General features: G+C 42.0%; 1 protein-coding gene across 10 annotated transcripts in view; it reads left to right on the top strand.

Annotated features, from left to right (window-relative positions):
- ADD1 (adducin 1) overlaps positions 1 to 18,332 on the top strand; it is an 88,083-nt gene that overhangs the window by 11,345 nt on the left and 58,406 nt on the right. Inside the window, exon 1 of one of the 10 annotated variants that reach the window (XM_073012557.1) lies at positions 14,603 to 14,789. The exons of the other annotated variants lie outside the window; for them this stretch is intronic. The gene's annotated coding sequence lies outside the window, so the exon portion shown is untranslated. Of the gene's footprint in view, positions 1 to 14,602; positions 14,790 to 18,332 lie in introns of those variants that run through there. 10 annotated transcript variants of the gene reach the window in all.

Below are 18,332 nucleotides of genomic sequence, written 5' to 3'. Positions count from 1 at the left end.
GCAGAGGTGGGTGGATCACCTGAGATCAGGAGTTGGAGACCAGCTTGGCCAACATGGTGAACTGCATCTGTACTAAAAATACGAAAAAATTAGCCTGGCGTGATGGCACACACATACAATACCAGCTACTAGGGAGGCTGAGGCAGGAGCATTGCTTGAACCCAGGAGGCGGAGGCTGCAGTGAGCCAAGATCATGCCACTGCATTCCAGCCTGGGCGACAGAAGACTCCATCTTAAAAAAACAAGCAAGCAAGCAAGAAAGAACATGTATTTAATTTGTGTGAGAAAGCAGGGAGGTGCAAAGTTCTATATATCTCTAATCTAACTTGTTGCTTGCATTGCGCATATTTCCTATTTACTGTTACTGATTTGAGCAATGTGGTAGATTATTATGGTAATCTCATTATGGTAGATTTGTCAATTTCTCTGTGAGTTCTAGCTATTTTTGGTTCATATATGTTGACAGTATTTTATTAGGTGTGTATAACCTTATACTTTTCATCTTCCTGTTGAATCGTACTTAGGTTTGTGACCTTTTCCATTCTGAATAAATGCTTTTATTTTCTTGGTCTTCATTGTCTGATATTAATATAGTTACTCCAGCTTTGTTTTGGTTGGTGTTTGCCTGGTGTTTGTATTTTTGTCCATTTATTTTCAGACTGTGTTCTGTTTCATGGGTATATGAGTTTTTTTATGGCTCCTGTAACAAGTTACCACGTACGTGGTGCTTTAAAACAACAGAAATTATTCTCTCATAGTTCTGGAGGCCAGAAGTTTGAAAACAGTATCACTGGACCAAAATCAAGGTGTCGCTAGGGCTGTGCGTTCTTCCTTTGGAGGTGGTATGGGAGAATCTGTTCCTCGCCTGTTCCAGCTTCTCATGGCTGCCATGTTCCTTGGCTGTGGTTGCATCACTCCAATCTTTGTGACCCGGGTCAGATTGCTTTCTTGTCTTCTGTGTGGTTAAATGTCCCCCACCTCAATTTTATAAGGATACTGGTGATTACATTCAGGGCCCACCCAGGTAATCCAGGATAGTCTCACAATCCAGAAATACTTTATATGGCAAAGACTACAGATACAATTAATATTTACAGGTTCTAGGCATTATTTGGACCTGTTAACTTGGGGACTGTTACTCAGCTTACTAAAAGAGTGTCTCTTATAAGTTACCTGTAATTTCTGTCTTTTAACTGGATAATTTAGTACATTTATATTATCATGATTCTGATAAATTTGTACTTTCTTTATCATCTTAGGTTTTGTGTTCTGTTTCTTTTTTTTCTTCCCATGCTTGCCTTTTTAAACAACTGGGGTTTTTTTTTTTTTTTTTTTTTTATTCTTCCATCTTTTGGTTTGGAAATGACATACTCTTAATATTCTTTTAGTGATTGCCCTTGAAATTTTGCTATGCATATTTAATGAAGTCTAAAACTAATATTCTGTCGCTTTCCTAGATACAGCAAAGGCATGAAAGTTCTTTCATTCCAATTACTCCGCTCTTAAGTTACATGCTGCATGCTGCTGCTGTTCAGTGTTTTAGTCCAGGCTTTTTTTTTTTGAGAGGGAGTCTCGCTTTGTTGCCCAGGCTGGAATGCAGTGGCCTGATCTCAGCTCACTGCAGCCTCCGCCTCCCGGGTTCACGCCATTCTCCTGCCTTAGCCTCCCAAGTAGCTGGGACTACAGGCGCCCGCCACCACGCCCGGCTAGTTTTTTGTATTATTAGTAGAGATGGGGTTTCACTGTGGTAGCCAGGATGGTCTCAATCTCCTGACCTCGTGATCCACCCGCCTTGGCCTCCCAATTTTTTTTTTTTTAAAAGACACAGTCTTCCTCTGACACACAGGCTGGAGGGCACAAATTTTTTTCTTTTCTTTTTTTTGAGACAGGTTCTCACTCTTTCACCCAGGCCTCAGTGCAGTGATGCAATCACAGCTCACTGCAGCCTTGACCTTCTGGACTCTAGTCATCCTCCCACCTCGGCCCTCAAGTAGCTAGGACTACAGGCACATGCCACCGTGCCCAGCTAATTTTTGTATTTTTTTTTTGAAACTGGGTTTTGCTGTGTTGCTTAGGCTAGTCTCAAACTCCGGGACTCAAGTGATCTGCCTGCCTCAGTCTCCCAGTGTTAGGATTACAAGCGTGAGCCACCATTGGGCGGTGGTGCATGCCTGTAATCCTAGCTACTTGGAAATTATTTCACACAAGTTCTTTAAAAAAAAAAAAAAAATAGAGACAGATCTCACTATTATGTTGCCCAGGCTGGTCTTGAATTCCTGGGCTCAAGTATCCTCCCACCTCAGCCTTCCAAAGTGCTAGGATTACAGGCATGAGCCACCACTCCCAACCTTCACCTAAGTTCTTGAAAGATAATTTTACTTGATATAGAAATCCAGATTGAAAGTTATTTCTGTTGGCAAGTTTGGCAGTAGTCAGTTTGTTATTCCCTTGTAGGTGATCTGTCTTTTTTCCTTCTGGCTTCTGTTAGAAGTTTCTTTTATTTTGGCCTTGGCTATTCCGCATATTCATTACAATGTGTGTAAGGTATGAATTTGTCTTTATTTATTTTGTTTGGTTTTTGTAGATTCATGTCTTTCAGCTGTGGGAAGTTGTCAGCCATTTTCTCTTGGAATATTTACCCTTCCCTATTTATTATTTCTGCATGTAACTCAAGTAAATGGTTCCTAGACTGTTTTTTTTTTTTTTCCCCTGAGATGGAGTCTTGCTCTGTTGCCCAGGCTGGAGTGCTCTGGCATGAACTCCGCTCACTGCGACCTCCTCCTCCTGAGTTCAAGTGATTTTCCCATCTCAGACTCCCAAGTCCCTGGGAGTACAGGTGTGCACTACCACATCTGGCTAATTTTTGTATTTTTAATAGAGACGGAGTTTCACAATGTCAGCCAGTCTGGTCTCAAACTCCTGACCTCAGGTGATCCGCCCACCTCAGCCTCCCAAAGTGCTGGAATTACAGGTTTGGGCCATCACACCCAGCCAACTTTCTTATTCTGTTGTTTTTTATATTTTATTTTTTTTGAGATGGAGTCTTGCTTTGTTGCCCAGGCTGGAGTGCAGTGGTGGGATCTCAGGCCACTGCAACCTTCACCTCCCGGGTTCAAGCAATTCTTCTGTCTCAGCCTCCTGAGTAGCTGGGACTACAGGTGCGTGCTACCACGCCCGGCTAATTTTTTGTATTTTTAGTAGAGACAGGGTTTCACCATGTTAGCCAGGATGGTCTCGAACTCCTGACCTCGTGATCCACCTGTCTCAGCCTCCCAAAGTGCTGGGATTACAGGCATGAGCCACCGCGCCTGGCCCTTATTCTGTTATTTATCTCTTTTTTCATATTTTGTATCTCTTTTTCTCCTTGTACTGGTTTCTGGGTAATTTTTTCTTTTTTTCTTTGAGATGGAGTCTTGCTCTGTCACCCAGGCTGGAGCGCAGTTACTCGATCTTGGCTCACTGCAAGCTCCGCCCCCCGGATTCACGCCATTTTCCTGTCTCAGCCTCCCGAGCCGCTGGGCCTGCAGGCGCCCGCCACCACGCCTGGCTAATTTTTTTGTATTTTTAGTGGAGACAGGGTTTCACAGTGTTAACCAGGATGGTCTCAATCTCCTGACCTCGTGATCCGCCTGCCTCAGCCTCCCAAAGTGCTGGGATTACAGGCGTGAGCCACCGCGCCCGGCCAGGGTAATGTTTTCAAAGCTATGTTTTAGTTCACAGATTCCTCTTTGTATCTAAGCTGTTATTCATTTTTTGACCTAAAAATTCAATTTAAAGTTTTTTTTTTTATTCTAAAAATTAGCAGGCATGGTGGTGCTCCTGTAGTCTGAGTCTCAGCTACTCAAGAGGCTGAAGCTAGAGGATCACTTGAGCCCCGGAGTTTGAGACCAATGTGGGCAAATCGAAACCCCGTCTCTACATAAAATACAAAAATTAGCTGGGCATGATGGGGCGCACTTGTGGTCCCAGCTACTCAGGAGGCTGAGGTGGGAGGATCGCTTGAGCCCAGGAGGCAGAGGTTGCAGTGAGCTGAGATTGTACCACTGCACTCCAACCTGGGCGACACAGCGAGACCCTGTCTCACAAAGAAAATCTGCGTGGTAGGGATTTTCAAGTATTTGTGTTAGTTGAGGTCTCCAAATGGAAATAGTGATTGGGAACTAGTTTAAAACATACAAAAGGTGTATTCAGTGTGAGGTTGGTTCCAAAGTGCATGGTTTAACAGCCCGGGGAGCGAGTGAGGTGTGTTGTTGGTGTTTTCCATGATACAGGGGAACTGACTCCAGTGTGGCCTGCATACAAGACTTTGGTAAAATCATTACTTTGTTCTGGAACTCGATTTTAGCATCTGTAAAATGACTGGGTGACTTCTAAAGTTCCTTCTGGGGCAGAAAATACATGCTTCTAAGGTTCTGTCTCATTGCTTTTTTTAAAATTATAATATAATAATTTAATAATCATTTATTTAAGATCTGTGTTCAGAGCATTATGTTAGGAATATTGGAAGTAAAGCATTGTAATCGCTCTTGCCTTCAGTAAGCTTGCAGTCTGGCAGTTGGATTAAAAAAATGACCATACGCAGCAGTGATACAGCCTCTAAGAGGGAACTCTACTATGTGGTAGAGATATGTGTCCCCCTGCAAATACCAGGAAAGACCGTTAATTATTGTCCATTACAGAATGATGTTCTGGTGTCCTTTTTAGAGAGATTCAGTCAGTCTTTAAAGATAATGCTGTTGCTGCTACTGCTAATAATAATAGTGATAGCTACCACTTACTGTTTACTATGTACCTTGTACTAAACACTTGACATAAGTTAACTCATTTAATCTTAAACCAAGGAAGTAGGTAATGATTCTCCTTTTACAGATGAAGAAACTGAAATAGAGAGACATGAAGAAATGTGCCTAAGGTTACGTAGTTTAGTGAACTGGGATCAGAACCTGGGTCGTCTGGCCTTAGAGTTACAAACCATAGATAGGAATTGAGCACATTTATTAATCAGCGTTGCGAGGCTAATGGAATTTTGATAAAGACCCAAACCAGGTTCTCTTCTGCACCAGCGATACTAGACATACTGTGGAAATATAAACAGGATAGGGTGCATTACAGTTCACTCACATTTGTTCAGTTAGACAGATGGTTGATTTATCTTTAGTTGCTTCACTCAGAGTCATTTTCAAAACCACACCCAAGGCCAGGCAGTGGCTCATGCCTGTATTGCTAGCAGTTTGAGAAGCTGAGGTCAGAGGATCACTTGAAGCCAGGAGTTTGAGACCAATCTTGTCCGTGTAGTGAGACCATGGCTCAACAAACAATGAATAATAAACATATTTACTATTATGGGAGATCTGTGTGCCAGACGTTGTGCTAGGCATTTTACATTTATTAGTTCTAATTGCCCCAACAACCTGGGAATGTATGACCGAGTGTATTTTATTACAAATGTGGAAACTGACGTACAGAAGACAATAAGCCTATGAAGTGATAGTAGGGCGTTGCTGGTACAGAGTTGAAACCTGCCTCTTTGGACCCTGCGCCTCTTTGTCTGTGGGGAGAAGGGATTGTTGATGATGTGATAGCTAGAAAACATACCATTCATCAAAATAAATCCCAGGTGGATTAAAAAGAAATGTTTAAAATTATAGAGGCACTGTGGAGACAAAGCAAAATAAAATGTTTATCAGAGATAACGCCTTAACATTTTCTTGGAACATTTTATTAGATGTGTGCTTGGGAAGGAATAATAACTTTCTTTTTAAAAGCAGAAGAAATCACAAAGGAAAAGGTTTGTTGACCTAAATATGCAAAATGTTAAAATATTTTCTTATTGATAAAATTATAGAAGATAATAGTCTGAGAATGATAAATGTGATAAAAGGGTCAATACCTGTACCATTTTTTTTTCAGATGTGTGTGTAGAAATAAATACATGAAGATCTCAACAGATATGTGGACAAAGGAAATAATAGACTATGGGAAATTTTAAATGTAAATAAGCATATAAAAAAATTCATGCTCACATACTGAGAGAAGTGTCAAATAAAGTAGACATTTCTATACTCCAGCCTCAGCAGCATTGAGACCCTGTCTGAAAAAAGCCAAAACAAAGCAGACATTTCCCATCTACCAAAACAGAGAAATTTTAGTGATAGCCTCTGCTTCCTTTTCAGAGTATGTAAGCCAAGAACGAAGTGAAACTTTTTATTTAATCCTCGCCCATTTTGGAGGTTTTCTTTACTGTAAGTTTTCCTTTCCAGTGTCAGGCTTACCTTTCATGCAGTTACCACTTTAGACACATTGTTTACTACCATTTCATTCAGCAGCTGCGTTATTCATAAGATCACTTTATGATGACATACTTATCCATCTTACTGTTTTATAATTATTAAACGATTCCCCTGATATTGTTCCTTTGTGGTTTTTTTTTTTTTTTTTTTTTTTCAGGAGAAACATTCTCAGGTTAGTACTGTTAATCCCTCCTTACGTGTTTAATTAGATTATAGTGTTGGTTTTTTGCTTCCTTATAAAATCTTACGTAGAGTTTTCTATACTGATGTGTCCAGTCAACCTGTGCTTCCTGACTTAGCTGAGTCTTCCTGCAGTCTTTATGGGGTTTCACTGTAGTAGCAGGCTCACTTAGTTACAACTTCCCTGAGGTCTAGAAATCTCCTTTTCTTTCTTTTCTTATTGTCCTACCTCTGGGAGTTGTTTGTGTGAGCTTTAGTCTCCAAATCTAGCCATCAAGAGGCAGACATAGTAGTTACTTTTGCTTTATCAACTTTGGGAATTGACGTAATTCTTGGAAACATAAGACCTTCTTAATTCAGAGATACAAAGCCCCATTTGATATGCAGATTGTCCATTTGCAGTCTAGAATTTCCTTGTGAGTGGCGAACTTGTGAGTGAAATTTGGAGTGTTTTAGTTTGCTGCTGTACCCCAAGGGTCTCTTCAGTGGGACGTCAGTTGTGATTGAATGAAGCAAAGCAAAGGTTTTTCTTAGTCATATGCCTTTAGAAACCAAACTTAGATTAGCATTGTTAGTCCAAAATGTTAGATCTGGAAATGTATTTGTTCTTTAATATGTATTAATTGAGAGACTATTACGGTGACAGCTCTGTGAATACAGTAGTGAATGAGATAGACAAGTTTCTTGTCCTCTTGGGAGTTTTATTATACTAGGGGAGATAGTTTATTTCTGACAGTAATACTAAGAGTTAACACTTAAGTACTTACTATTTGTCAGCCACTTACTCTAAGCATTTTGCATGCATTAACCTGTTATTAAACTCATAATTCAAATGTGGAAACTTCCACCAGAGAAGTTAAGAAATCTTGCCAAGGTTACAGAGTCGGTAAGTGACTGAGCTGGAGTTTGAACTCAGGCAGTCTAGCTCCAGAGTCTGTGCCCTGATAGTGATAAGTGCTTTGAAGGGTAAGAAAACACAAAAAGTCCAGGGTAATTTGAGAGAGCTGGGAGTGGGGACTATTCTAAATAGGGTGGGCAGGGAAGCAGACTTCAAAATTTAGAGGTGAAATTTGACCAGCAGCCAAACTGATACGGACTAAAGCATTCAAAGTAGCTGGAATAAATTATTTGTTCTAGGCAGAGAGTACAGCAAGTACAAAGACTGAGGCAGGAAGGGACTGGGGGTGTTTGAGGACAGAAGGGAGACTGGTGTGTCTGGGAGATGGTGAGCAAGGGAGCATGGGGGCTGGGGGCCAAACTGGGAAGGCCCTTGCATGTTGGGGTCAAGAGTGCAGATTTTATTCTAGGGGCTGTGGGAAGCCATTGAACTCTTGGCCTCCCAAAGTGCTGGGATTAGAGGCATGAACTACCACTCCCAAATTAAGTAGGGTGTGACATTTAAATATAGTAATACCTTTATGGAGAATGAATTATTAAGAGTTTACAAGTTTAGAAGCAGAGAGACAAGACTAGAGATTGAGTCTTATTTTGAATAAGTTAGGTTTGAGTGGACTTTAAATATTCAAATAGATGTTTTGTCGGCATTTGGACATGCAAGTTTGGATTCGGAAGAGTTTAGGGCTAGAGATAAAAATTTGGGGTCCGTTAGTGTATGTAAATCAGTGGTTCTCAACTCTTGAGTGCACATTTGACTCACCTTTAAAAATGCTGATGCCCAGGCTCCATTCCTAGAGATTCAGATTCTGTGGGTCTGGGTTTGGGTCTAGCCATGGTTTGTTTTAAAGCTATCTAGGTCACTGTAATGTATGACGAGGGCTGAGAACCACTGGTGGAGGTGGTGTTTAGAGCCAAGGATGGGCCTGGATCAGTGTAATCCTTTAAGGCAAACTTGTCCAACCTGTGGCCCACGTGTGGCCCAGGACAGCTTTGAATGCAGCCTAACACAAATTTGTAAACTTTCTTAAAACACTGTGAGATTTAAGTTCATCAACTATCATTAGTGTATTTTATGTGTGGCCCGAGACAGTTCTTCTTCCAGTGTGGCCCAGGGAAGCCAAAAGATTGGACACCCCTGGCTTAAGGCAATGGGATAGCTAGGGAAGAGAAGCAGCTCAGGGTACTGGGCACCCCAGCAGGTAGAAGTCGGATAAAAGAGGTAGAACAGCAAGGGGGACTCACAGCAGTAGCGGAGAGGTAGGAGGAAAACCAGAAACTGATGTCTGAAAACCAGAAGAGGACAGTGATTCCTGAAAGTGGGAGCAGCTGTGCCAGATGTTGCTGAGAGCTAGTAAAGTGAATGCGGTCAGAAGGAATTGAAACCAGCGTCACTGAGGAGTGGGTCTCAGAGGTTCAAACCAGGGTTTTAGGAGCTGTGGATTCAAATCCTACCCCTGACACTAGTTTTGTATGTAAAATTAAACAGGATGCTCAACTCTTAGCCTCTTTTTATCTTTGCTTATTTACCAAAATGTGACTGAATATCTCGATGCTCAAAGAAAGGAGATGGTAAACAGACAGCTTTATTCCCCTCTCCCATTCCCAGACAAAAGCCAGTTCTTACCTGGGGTTTTGGCTCTAGCTTTCTCTCTGCCTGGAATGCCTTTCCGGATATATGGATATATGGCCACCTGGCCCGGCGCTCTCACCACCTGTTTGTCTGAGTCCTTCCTCAGCTGTCCCTTTCTCTGAGAGCTTTCCTCTGCTCTTCCTACTTAATGATGTGACTCACCTCCCCAGCCACTGGACTCCCAGTTCCCTGCCCATAGCACTTGTCGCCTTCTAACAGACTGTGTGATTTACTTAGGTATCATGTTTACTGCCTGGCCTCCCTGCAGGAATGTAAGAAATCTTTGTTTTGTTCATTGATGTCCCCCAGGAATCTGGATTGCTGAGCAGTGCCTGGTCTATAGCAGCCTCACAGTTGGTGCTTGGTAGATGCTTGGTGACTGAGTGCCGACTCCATGACAGTGATTGTCATCCTTTGACTCTGCTCCATTGCATTTGAAAAGTTGCATGGAATCTGCCACTTCTCTCCATGACCCAACTATAGAGACTTCTAAAGTGTGGCTTCTCCCCTCTACCTCTGTACTGTCATGCCTATTGAAATGACTCCATTTTGGTGCCATATAAGTAAGAACTAATACATATGTATGCAATTTGAATCATAATTTTCCTTTGTTTAAATTTATGTTTGGCCTTTTTTTTTTTTTTTGCCATTTGTGGCTATTAAGACTTTTCATGATTTTCCCTTCCAAATATCACTTGGAATTTTCATGTTATTATTTTAATTTATTTGAGACAGAGCTTCACTCTATCACCCAGGCTAGAGTGCAGTGGCATGATCGTGGCCCACTACAGCCTCTACTGGGCTCCAGTGATTCTCTCACCTCAGCCTCCCGAGTAGCTGGGACTACAGGTGCATGCCGCCACGCCCAGCTAATTTTTGTATTTTGTTTGTTTGTGTTTGTAGAGATAGGGTTCTGCCATATTGCCCAGACTAGTCTCAAACCCTGGGCTGAAGCGATCTGCCCACCTCTGCCTCCCAAGGTGCTGGGATTACAGTTGTGAACCACTGTACCAGGCTTTACTTGGAATTTTTAAAGACTTCAGAAATTATTTGAATGTTAATATAGGAAAGTGGTAGTAAACATTAGAAGCAAATTACATATATGAGAAACAGTATTTAATATATTTTGGAAACCAAGTGTTATGACAGGGATCAGAAATTTTCAGTTGTCACTGACAGTAAAAATCATTGCAAGAAGCAATTTGGTGCTGTGGAAAGTTCATAGTCTTGGAAGCCAGGATACTTGGTTCTTAGGTTTGTTCAGTAATCTTAGCCACCCTACAGTGAGTGTCTGCTGTCTACCAAACACTCTAAATGCTTTCCAGACAGCATTTTTGATTTTACAGTATCACTCATGGCATTACTACACCTTGTTTTTTTTTTTTTTTTTGTTTTGTTTTTTGTTTTCTAAGACATAGGGTCTCACTGTGTTGCCCAGGCTGATCTCAAACTCCTGGGCTGAAGTGATCCTCCTGCCTCAGCCTCCCAAGTAACTTTGAGTACAGGCATGAGTCACTGTGCCTGGCTGCTACAGCCTGTTTATAGATTGAAATACTGAGTTCCAGAGAAAAGATAAGCAAGAAAGAAAAGATTCTGTTCTGATATGAACAGAATCATTTTGGAGACCATGTGGGGCACATTTAACCCCCATACACTGTCAACTAGAGAGTTTGGTTAACTTACTATCTCTACCTTAAGGTAAGACACAATCTCCGAGGACCTACATTTTATGACCTGTGAGATCAGGATAAGCCTATCCTGCTACAACACTTAAATAACAAAATTTATGGCTGAGCGTGGTGGCTCACGCCTATAATCCTATCTCTTTGGGAGGCCGAGGCAGACAGATTGCCTGAGTTCAGGAGTTCGAGAACAGCCTGGGCAACATGGTGAAACTCCGTCTCTACTAAAATGCAAAAAATTAGCTGAGCGTGGCGGCGTGTGCCTGTAGTCCCAGCTATTCGGGAGGCTGAGACAGGTGGATTGCTTGAACCCGGGAGGCAGAGCTTGCCGTGAGCCAAGATCGTGTGTGCCATTGCTCCACCTTGGGCCACAGAGCGAGACTCCGTCTCAAAAAAAAAAAAAAAGAATTTACATTGTAAAATATAAAACTTTAAACAAATGTTTGGTATCATTATGCTGCTGAAAATACAATGTTCCAACAGTGTCCTCTGTTCATTTTATACCCACAGTGATGCTTATTATTTTATTTGTTCGAATGCATCTGAGATTCCAAGCCCAGGAGATTTTTGGAGTCCTGCTCTGTGTGCCTTCCTGCCAGGAGGCCCTACACTCATAAGCACTCTTAGGTGTTTGCACTTCCTTCCCCTTTCTGGTCAGGCCCCCGGCTCCCTGTGGAGTCTCCTCTCCAGGAGGTGGGGTGGGAGCTGATGCCAGCAGGGAATGGGGGCCTTTGCTCTCAGTGATGCTTATTATTTTATTTACGTTCTTAATGGTTTGAGTTTTTGGATTTTTAAGAGATGGGCTCTTGCTTTGTTGCCTGGCTGGACTTTAAATCCTGGGCCCCATTGTGCCTCACTTGTTTCATTTTTCAAATTTTATTATTTTGTAAATTTACCTTTTATAAATTAATCTTTAAAAATGTGTGTGTGTGTGTATCTATGAACAATAAAGAATCTCCTGGTCATCTCTGTCCCCATCCACCCAGCTCTCTCTTCTTCCTTACTAGTAAATCGCCATTGTAAGTTTCTTGTATATTCTTCCTGCATTTCTTTATGCAAATACAAGCAAATGTGAATTTTTTCCTATTCTCTTCCTTCGCCCCACAAAAGGTACCATACACACACTATTTTCTCTTGTTTTTTTTTTTTTTTTTCTGCCTGACAGTATTTCCTTGTTTTTGTGAAGACTAGACCATCTAATATTTTGTGTACTCATAATTACTTGATAGCATAAAGACTTTCAAGTCTCCATCAGCTGACATAATTAATTTTCAATGAACATACCTTTGGCAAGTCGTCTTAGGCTTACTTTTGTGATTTTAAATGCTTCCTGCCTAGCTCTAAAAGGAGAACCTGGCACCATCTTCAGAAGTTTCAGAGTTAATGAAGTATCTCATGTTTCAGCCTTTGCGTGTACAGAATAAATATATTTTTCTCAGTACACTTACCCATTGTGGTGTTCTCAGTTTATGAGCCCTTGCTATAATTTTCAAAGCTTTCTTTTATCATTTGTCTTCCAGATAAACCAGCTACTTCACAACTAGGAACTAGGAACTTTAGTTGTTGATTATTGAATTCTGTCAAAACTGCCTGTTTTTTTGTGGTCAGTTTTTTAATCTCCTTTATCTGCAGTCCTGCCAAACTTCCCCCACCTTCCCCTTCCTGCTAGAAAAATAAAATCCAACTCAAACCATTATTTAGCAAACCACTCTCACAGAGTGAAATTCAGAAAAAAATCTTGTTTCAATAAAAAGATTTTGAAAGATTTAATCACTTCAACAAAAGTATAGTTAAAAAATTAAAATATCATATTAATTGAAGGACAGTAACAGTATAATGAGGGAGCAAAAATAGAGAAAGCAGCTGACATTGCCAGAAGGTAAGTCGAGTTCTGCTTTTTCCCACGTGTGATTGTTCAGGACATGTAGCTCGGAATATGTGAATTAGTATAGTAACTACAGCAGAGTCTCTCCTGGGTTGTGTTATTTGCTCAATTGCGAGATAGCAGATATATAAAATTATTTCTCCTAGATTCCTCTCCTGAAATCTTAACTGCAGTCTGCTTTGTGGAATTTCTTCTTGAAAAAACTTATTTAAGAGTATACTGATTGATATTTGTTCATGGGCCATCTGAAGATTCTGGATGTTTTATTTTATTTATTTCATTTCATTTTTTTTGAGACAGTCTCCCTCTGTCCCCCAGGCTGGAGTGCAGTAGCACGATCTTGGCTTGCTGCAAACCTTCGCCTCTCAGGTTCAAGCAGTTCTCCTGCCTCAGCCTCCGGAATAGCGGGGACTATAGGCACGCACCATCGCGCTCAGTTAATTTTTTTTTGTTTGTATTTTTAGTAGAGATGGGGTTTCACCATGTTGGCCAGGCTGGTCTCGAAGTCCTGACCTCAGGTGATCTGTCCGCCTTGGCCTCCCAGAGTGCTGGGATGACAGGCGTGAGCCTCTGTGCCTAGCCTGGAGGTTATTTTAAATGGTATTTTTGGGGGGAATGAAAACAAATTTTGTGAAAATTAGTAATACAGAATGATTTTGTTTTTTTATCATTCATTCATTTACCAAATATTTACTGAGGCCTGTTCTGTGCTAAATGGTGGGGAGGTAGTGCTGAACTAGACAGAAGAACCCCAGTATGCCTGCTAGCTCTTCCCGTGTTTACATTTTGATTTTCTGTGCTGCAATGCAGTAGATGAGCTTGGCATTGAGAGTGAGTAGTCTTGGATTTAGGTTTTGAAAAAGCCAGCTATTTATTTATTGTGAGACCTCTGGAACTTAAAACTGTGAGCCAGGCACACCTGTAATCCCAATACTTTGGGAAGCCAAGGTGGGTGGATTGCTTGAGCCCAGGAGTTCAAGACCAGCCTGGGAAACTTGGCGAAACCCCATCTCTACAAAAAATACAATAATTATCTGGGCATGGTGGCACACCTCTGTAGTCCCAAGCTACTCAGGAGGCTGAGATGGGAGGATCACTTGAGCCCAGGAGACGGAGGTTGTAGTGAGCCCAGGTCACACCGCTGCACTCCAGCCTGGATGACAGAGCAAGACCCAGTCTGGAAAAGAAAGAAAACCCACAAAAACACTGAGTCAGTCTTTGATCTGCACGTGGAGGAATCTTGTCAGGGTGGTTGGAATTAATTAGTGTGTGTGAGAACATTGTTCTCTGCAGTGGTCTTTATAGTGTCCTTATACAATTCATGGTCACTTGTCTGGATCCCTCGCATTTTCTAGCTGCATTTTCCTCAACTGGGTTTGGGAAAAATTAGGTCTGGAGTTTGGGAGGGGAGCTGTTTTTACTTTACAGGTGAGGTAACTCCATATATGTTGAAGTTTTACAGGAGTGAGTGAAACCAACCTCTGATTTTTGGCTCAGTACTGACCCTTGGACTGTGGAGAGTCCTGTTGTCAGCAACAAGAACACAGTTTAATGAGAAGCAATTAAGAGTGCAGTCTCCAAACCACAGTCTTAATTTCAAATTCTTGCTTCTCCTCTTACTGCCTTCTCAACCTTAAGCAAGTAACTGGAATATCTCTCATAATATACCATAGGATTAATTAATGCTGTAGTTAAAAGAAAAACACCAGCTATATATTGTATAAAAGACTTAATAAAACGTGGACGATTTAGGCTGGGAAGCCGTTAACTAACCATTCATCATTAAAGAGTGAGGAAGCAAGAGGACCCACTTGAGTAGGCTGGGACACTTTGCTGTAGTTCAGTTTTATGTTTTGCTTTTGTTTCTAATTGGAGCTGTTCTGAGACATCCTGATTGTCAGAATGTGAAGTGGAGGGAGGAGGAGGAGCTCTGGAGCCAGGCAGCCCGAGTTCAGACTCCAGCAACCCCATTACTGGCAGTTTAACTGTGTCATGCCTTATCTGCAGAAAAAATGAGTTAATACACACATAGTAAACAGTGATAACTTCAGCTGTGATTATTTGAAAGGTATGTTTTGAGCAGCTTCTTCTGCAAGAGGACATCCGGAGACACAGGAATAGAAATGATCCGATCAGAGTAATTAAAGGCTTTTACTGAGCTCTGAGGTCCCAAACAGGGCACATTCAGTCAGCCTAAAGCTGTGAAGAAGAACCTTCAACATAAGGTAGGTGTTCTCTTTTAGGGTAGTGGAGAACCGCGTCATTAGGCTAGTACTGTAAGCAGTGCAGGGTTAGAACTTACTACATTTGTGCTGTTTGATTTGGGAGATAGTGCCAGATGTTGGGCTCCCTCCTGCCAGTAGATAACAGGGATTTCCTTTGCGTTGGCTGGTGCTGCAGCGTTCCAATATTGCAGGTTTCCAAGTGTTTGTAATGAATTTCTGGCCAGGGTGTCCATGTCTCTTCTGCTCAGGGTGCTGGCCAGGGTGTGTGCTAACTGCTACGCTGTTCCCAGCCCTCTGCCTGGATTTAGTCATCAGTGTTGGAGCCCCCAAGTCTGCTTACAATCTCGCTACTCTTTCCAGCGAAGTCTCCACCTTCTGTTTCACTGCCTATTTCTTGACGATGCCGTTTCATTTTGGATGCAGACCTCTTGGAGCCTTTTGTCCCAGGAAAGTTAGATGTTCCTCGTAGCAAATACCTTACTTCAGGAATAAACAGAGTATCATTTGAGCCCCTGCTGTGTATAAAACACTCCCCCAGGGCCCTTGTACAAACATGAGTTAAAAATGTATTGTCCTGTATTTCACAGGCCCACAGACCAGTGATGGAGCAAGCATGTACCCGGATAATTTATCTGCATATGATTTGGTCCTGTTTGAAAGTGGCCATGGGAGAGGTGGGAATGGTGTGTGTTGACACACAGGAGGCCAGGTGCCAGGCTTTGGGCGTGGGGAACCTTCATAGAGCAGGAAGCATTTGAGTTGGATATTGAGAATGAGTGGGGGCTAAAAGGTTTAGAATAGAGAGAATAGTTAAATTAGGCCATTAAAAATGTGTGGAACACCTGCTGGGTGCCAGGCACTGTGTGTAAAATCAGAGGAAGGTTGACTGCACTCACTCTGCTGTCTCTTCTGTGCTACTCCCTAAAGCTCAGCAGGTGTTTATTCACCAGGTGACTGCTGCCTTCCCCAAGCCACCTGGCAGACACATGTTTTACCTCTGAAATCATCTCTGTGAAGCTTTCCTGACAGCCCCTCTGTATGAGTTTCCCAGGGCTGCTGTAACAAAGTGCCACAGACCAGGGGCTTAAACAACAGTCATGTGTCATCTCACAGTTCTGGAGGCTGGAAGTCTAAGATCAGGGTGTGGGCAGGGCTGGTTCCTCCCGAGGCTGAGGGAGAATGGGCCCCATCCTCTCTCTAGCTCGGTAGTCGGCAGTCATTGGCATTCCTTGGCTTGAGGAAGCACTGCCTCAACCTCTGCCTTCATCTACACTTAGTTCTCCCTGTGTGTGTCTCTTTGTCCACATTTTCCGTTTTATAAGGACATAAGTCATTTTGGATTAGGTCTGCCTTGTGGACCCCATCTTAATGAATTATATCTGTAGCAACCCTGTTTCCAAATAAGGGCATGTTCTGTGGAACTGGGGGTTAGGGCTTCAACCTGTGAATTTTGGAGAGTGGACACAATTCAACTCATAACATCGTCTCTCAGTTCTTTCTACCTCCCACACATGGACACTTTTCCCCTACTGATATACTGTAAATAGAGTGCTGTCATGCACTAAGAGAATTTTGTCTGTCATCTCCTACTCTTTGTATTTTTTAATCTCTGGTGCCTTGCATGTAACGTGGAAAATGTCTCCAGTGCAAGTATATTGTGTGTCAGGAGTTAGAAAAAAGTGAAGATACTGTAGAGATCACCCCTCTTCTTGGTCTCCTATTGACAATTCCAAAGGCTCTCTGGAGTTGGGTGCCAGGTGGCCAAGGACACTAGCAGGGGATACCACTTTCATTATCTCCTGACTCTTTCCCCACGGAGCAGTGTTTCATTATTAGCTGACAATCAAAGAGCATTCTAATGGACAAGATCCTTTGGGTTCTCTAGCAGGCATTTTTCACAGAGGCTTGCTTTAATGGCTCTCTTCTTCCTTGTTTCAGCCTTAGGTTTTCATGTTCCAGCTTTAGGGACTCAAAAGTAAATCATGTGAATACTGGGAATAGTTACCATTAGCAAAGATGTCTGTGCCAGAAGGGAGATGCCAATAAATAATTGAATCTGTCCAAAAGTTTCAGAATTCCCTCATTATATATTTTAGAGAAGCAAACATTTGTCTGGTTTCTGACCTGAGGTTTAGTTACACATTAATAAGGATGGATCATCCTGGGGCTGCAGTACGTCTGCTAAGAAAAGTATTCCAGCATACCGTACTTTGTTATTTCTGGGTCAGTAAATAATGTACTAGGCAGAGTGGTGTTTTCTGGGACATTAGAAAAGGGATGTTATTTGGACTAAATAGTGCTGTTCCGTCAGGATTTTCTTCAATGCCATTTAGCAAACCAACTGTCCTTAGTCTGTCCAGCTAGCAAGAATTTGTGTAATGCAACAGGGTACTTTACAGTTTTCACACTTCAAATATCACATGAGGGGTTCTTCACTAGGCACCTGGAACCCAGTCTAGCAAAATTAGAGGAAAGGCCCTAAGGAGATTTATCTCTGTTAAGAGAAAAAGTTAACATTTTCAGGCTAAATAGTTGAATCTACTAAAGATAACAAATAATGTCTACTATCTCAACCCTCCAAAGATTGAAGAGTGTTAGGATTGTCATTTGTGTTTTTTTGTGGGGTAGTTGAATAAAATTGGGCAGCTAAAATTTTCAGTTCCATGTGCCTCCTAAACAAAAATCAAAATAAGTAGTTTGTGAAGTGACTGCAGACAAAATAGGAACTGTGCTGCATGCTGTTTTTTGTAAACAGATGACATTTTCTTTCTTTCTTTCCTTTCTTCTCATCTCTTCTCTTCTTCTTCCTCTTCCTCTTTCTCTTTCTTTCTTTTTTTTCTTTTCTTTCTGCGTGAGTCTAACTCTGTCGCCCAGGCTGGAGTGCAGTGGTGCGATCTTGGCTTACTGCAATCTCCGCCTCCTGGGTTCACGCTGTTCTCCCACCTCAGCCTCCCAAGTAGCTGGGACTACCTGTGCCTACCACCAGGCCCGGCTATTTTTTTGTATTTTTAGTAGAGATGGGGTTTCACCGTGTTAGCCAGGATGGTCTCGATCTTCTGACCTCGTGATCCCCCTCCTTGGCCTCCCAAAGTGCTGGGATTACAGGTGTGAGCCACCGTGCCTGGCCAACAGATGACATTTTCTAACCAGGCACATGCCATCCACTTTACCTATCGAGCATACCAAAAGCAGCAGAACTGAAGGGGGAAAATGATTGTTAAACACATTGAGTTGCTTTTATGTCATTTAAGATAGTTGGTGTAAGTGTCTTGACTTTTTGTATTTGGAAACATTAAATAAAAATGGAAATAAATTTTTAAAAAAGGGATGTTAATCTTATGATAGCTGTTCATCCTGATCTCAGTAGTATCAGTCTGAAAAAGCATGCTGAAATGTCTTCATCTGAAGGCAGGCAGAGACCAGCTCATGTAAGGTCTGGAGGTGCTTTCTTCTGAGGGCAAGAAGAATCATGGAGCGTTTCAAACACAAACGAAGTAGACAGCACGGTGTGATGAGTCTTGCACTAACCTTCATCCAGCGTCA

This window comes from Chlorocebus sabaeus, chromosome 27 (assembly GCF_047675955.1).
Source record: "Chlorocebus sabaeus isolate Y175 chromosome 27, mChlSab1.0.hap1, whole genome shotgun sequence".
Lineage (NCBI taxonomy): Eukaryota > Metazoa > Chordata > Mammalia > Primates > Cercopithecidae > Chlorocebus > Chlorocebus sabaeus.
This window is presented reverse-complemented; position numbering and strand designations above follow the sequence as displayed.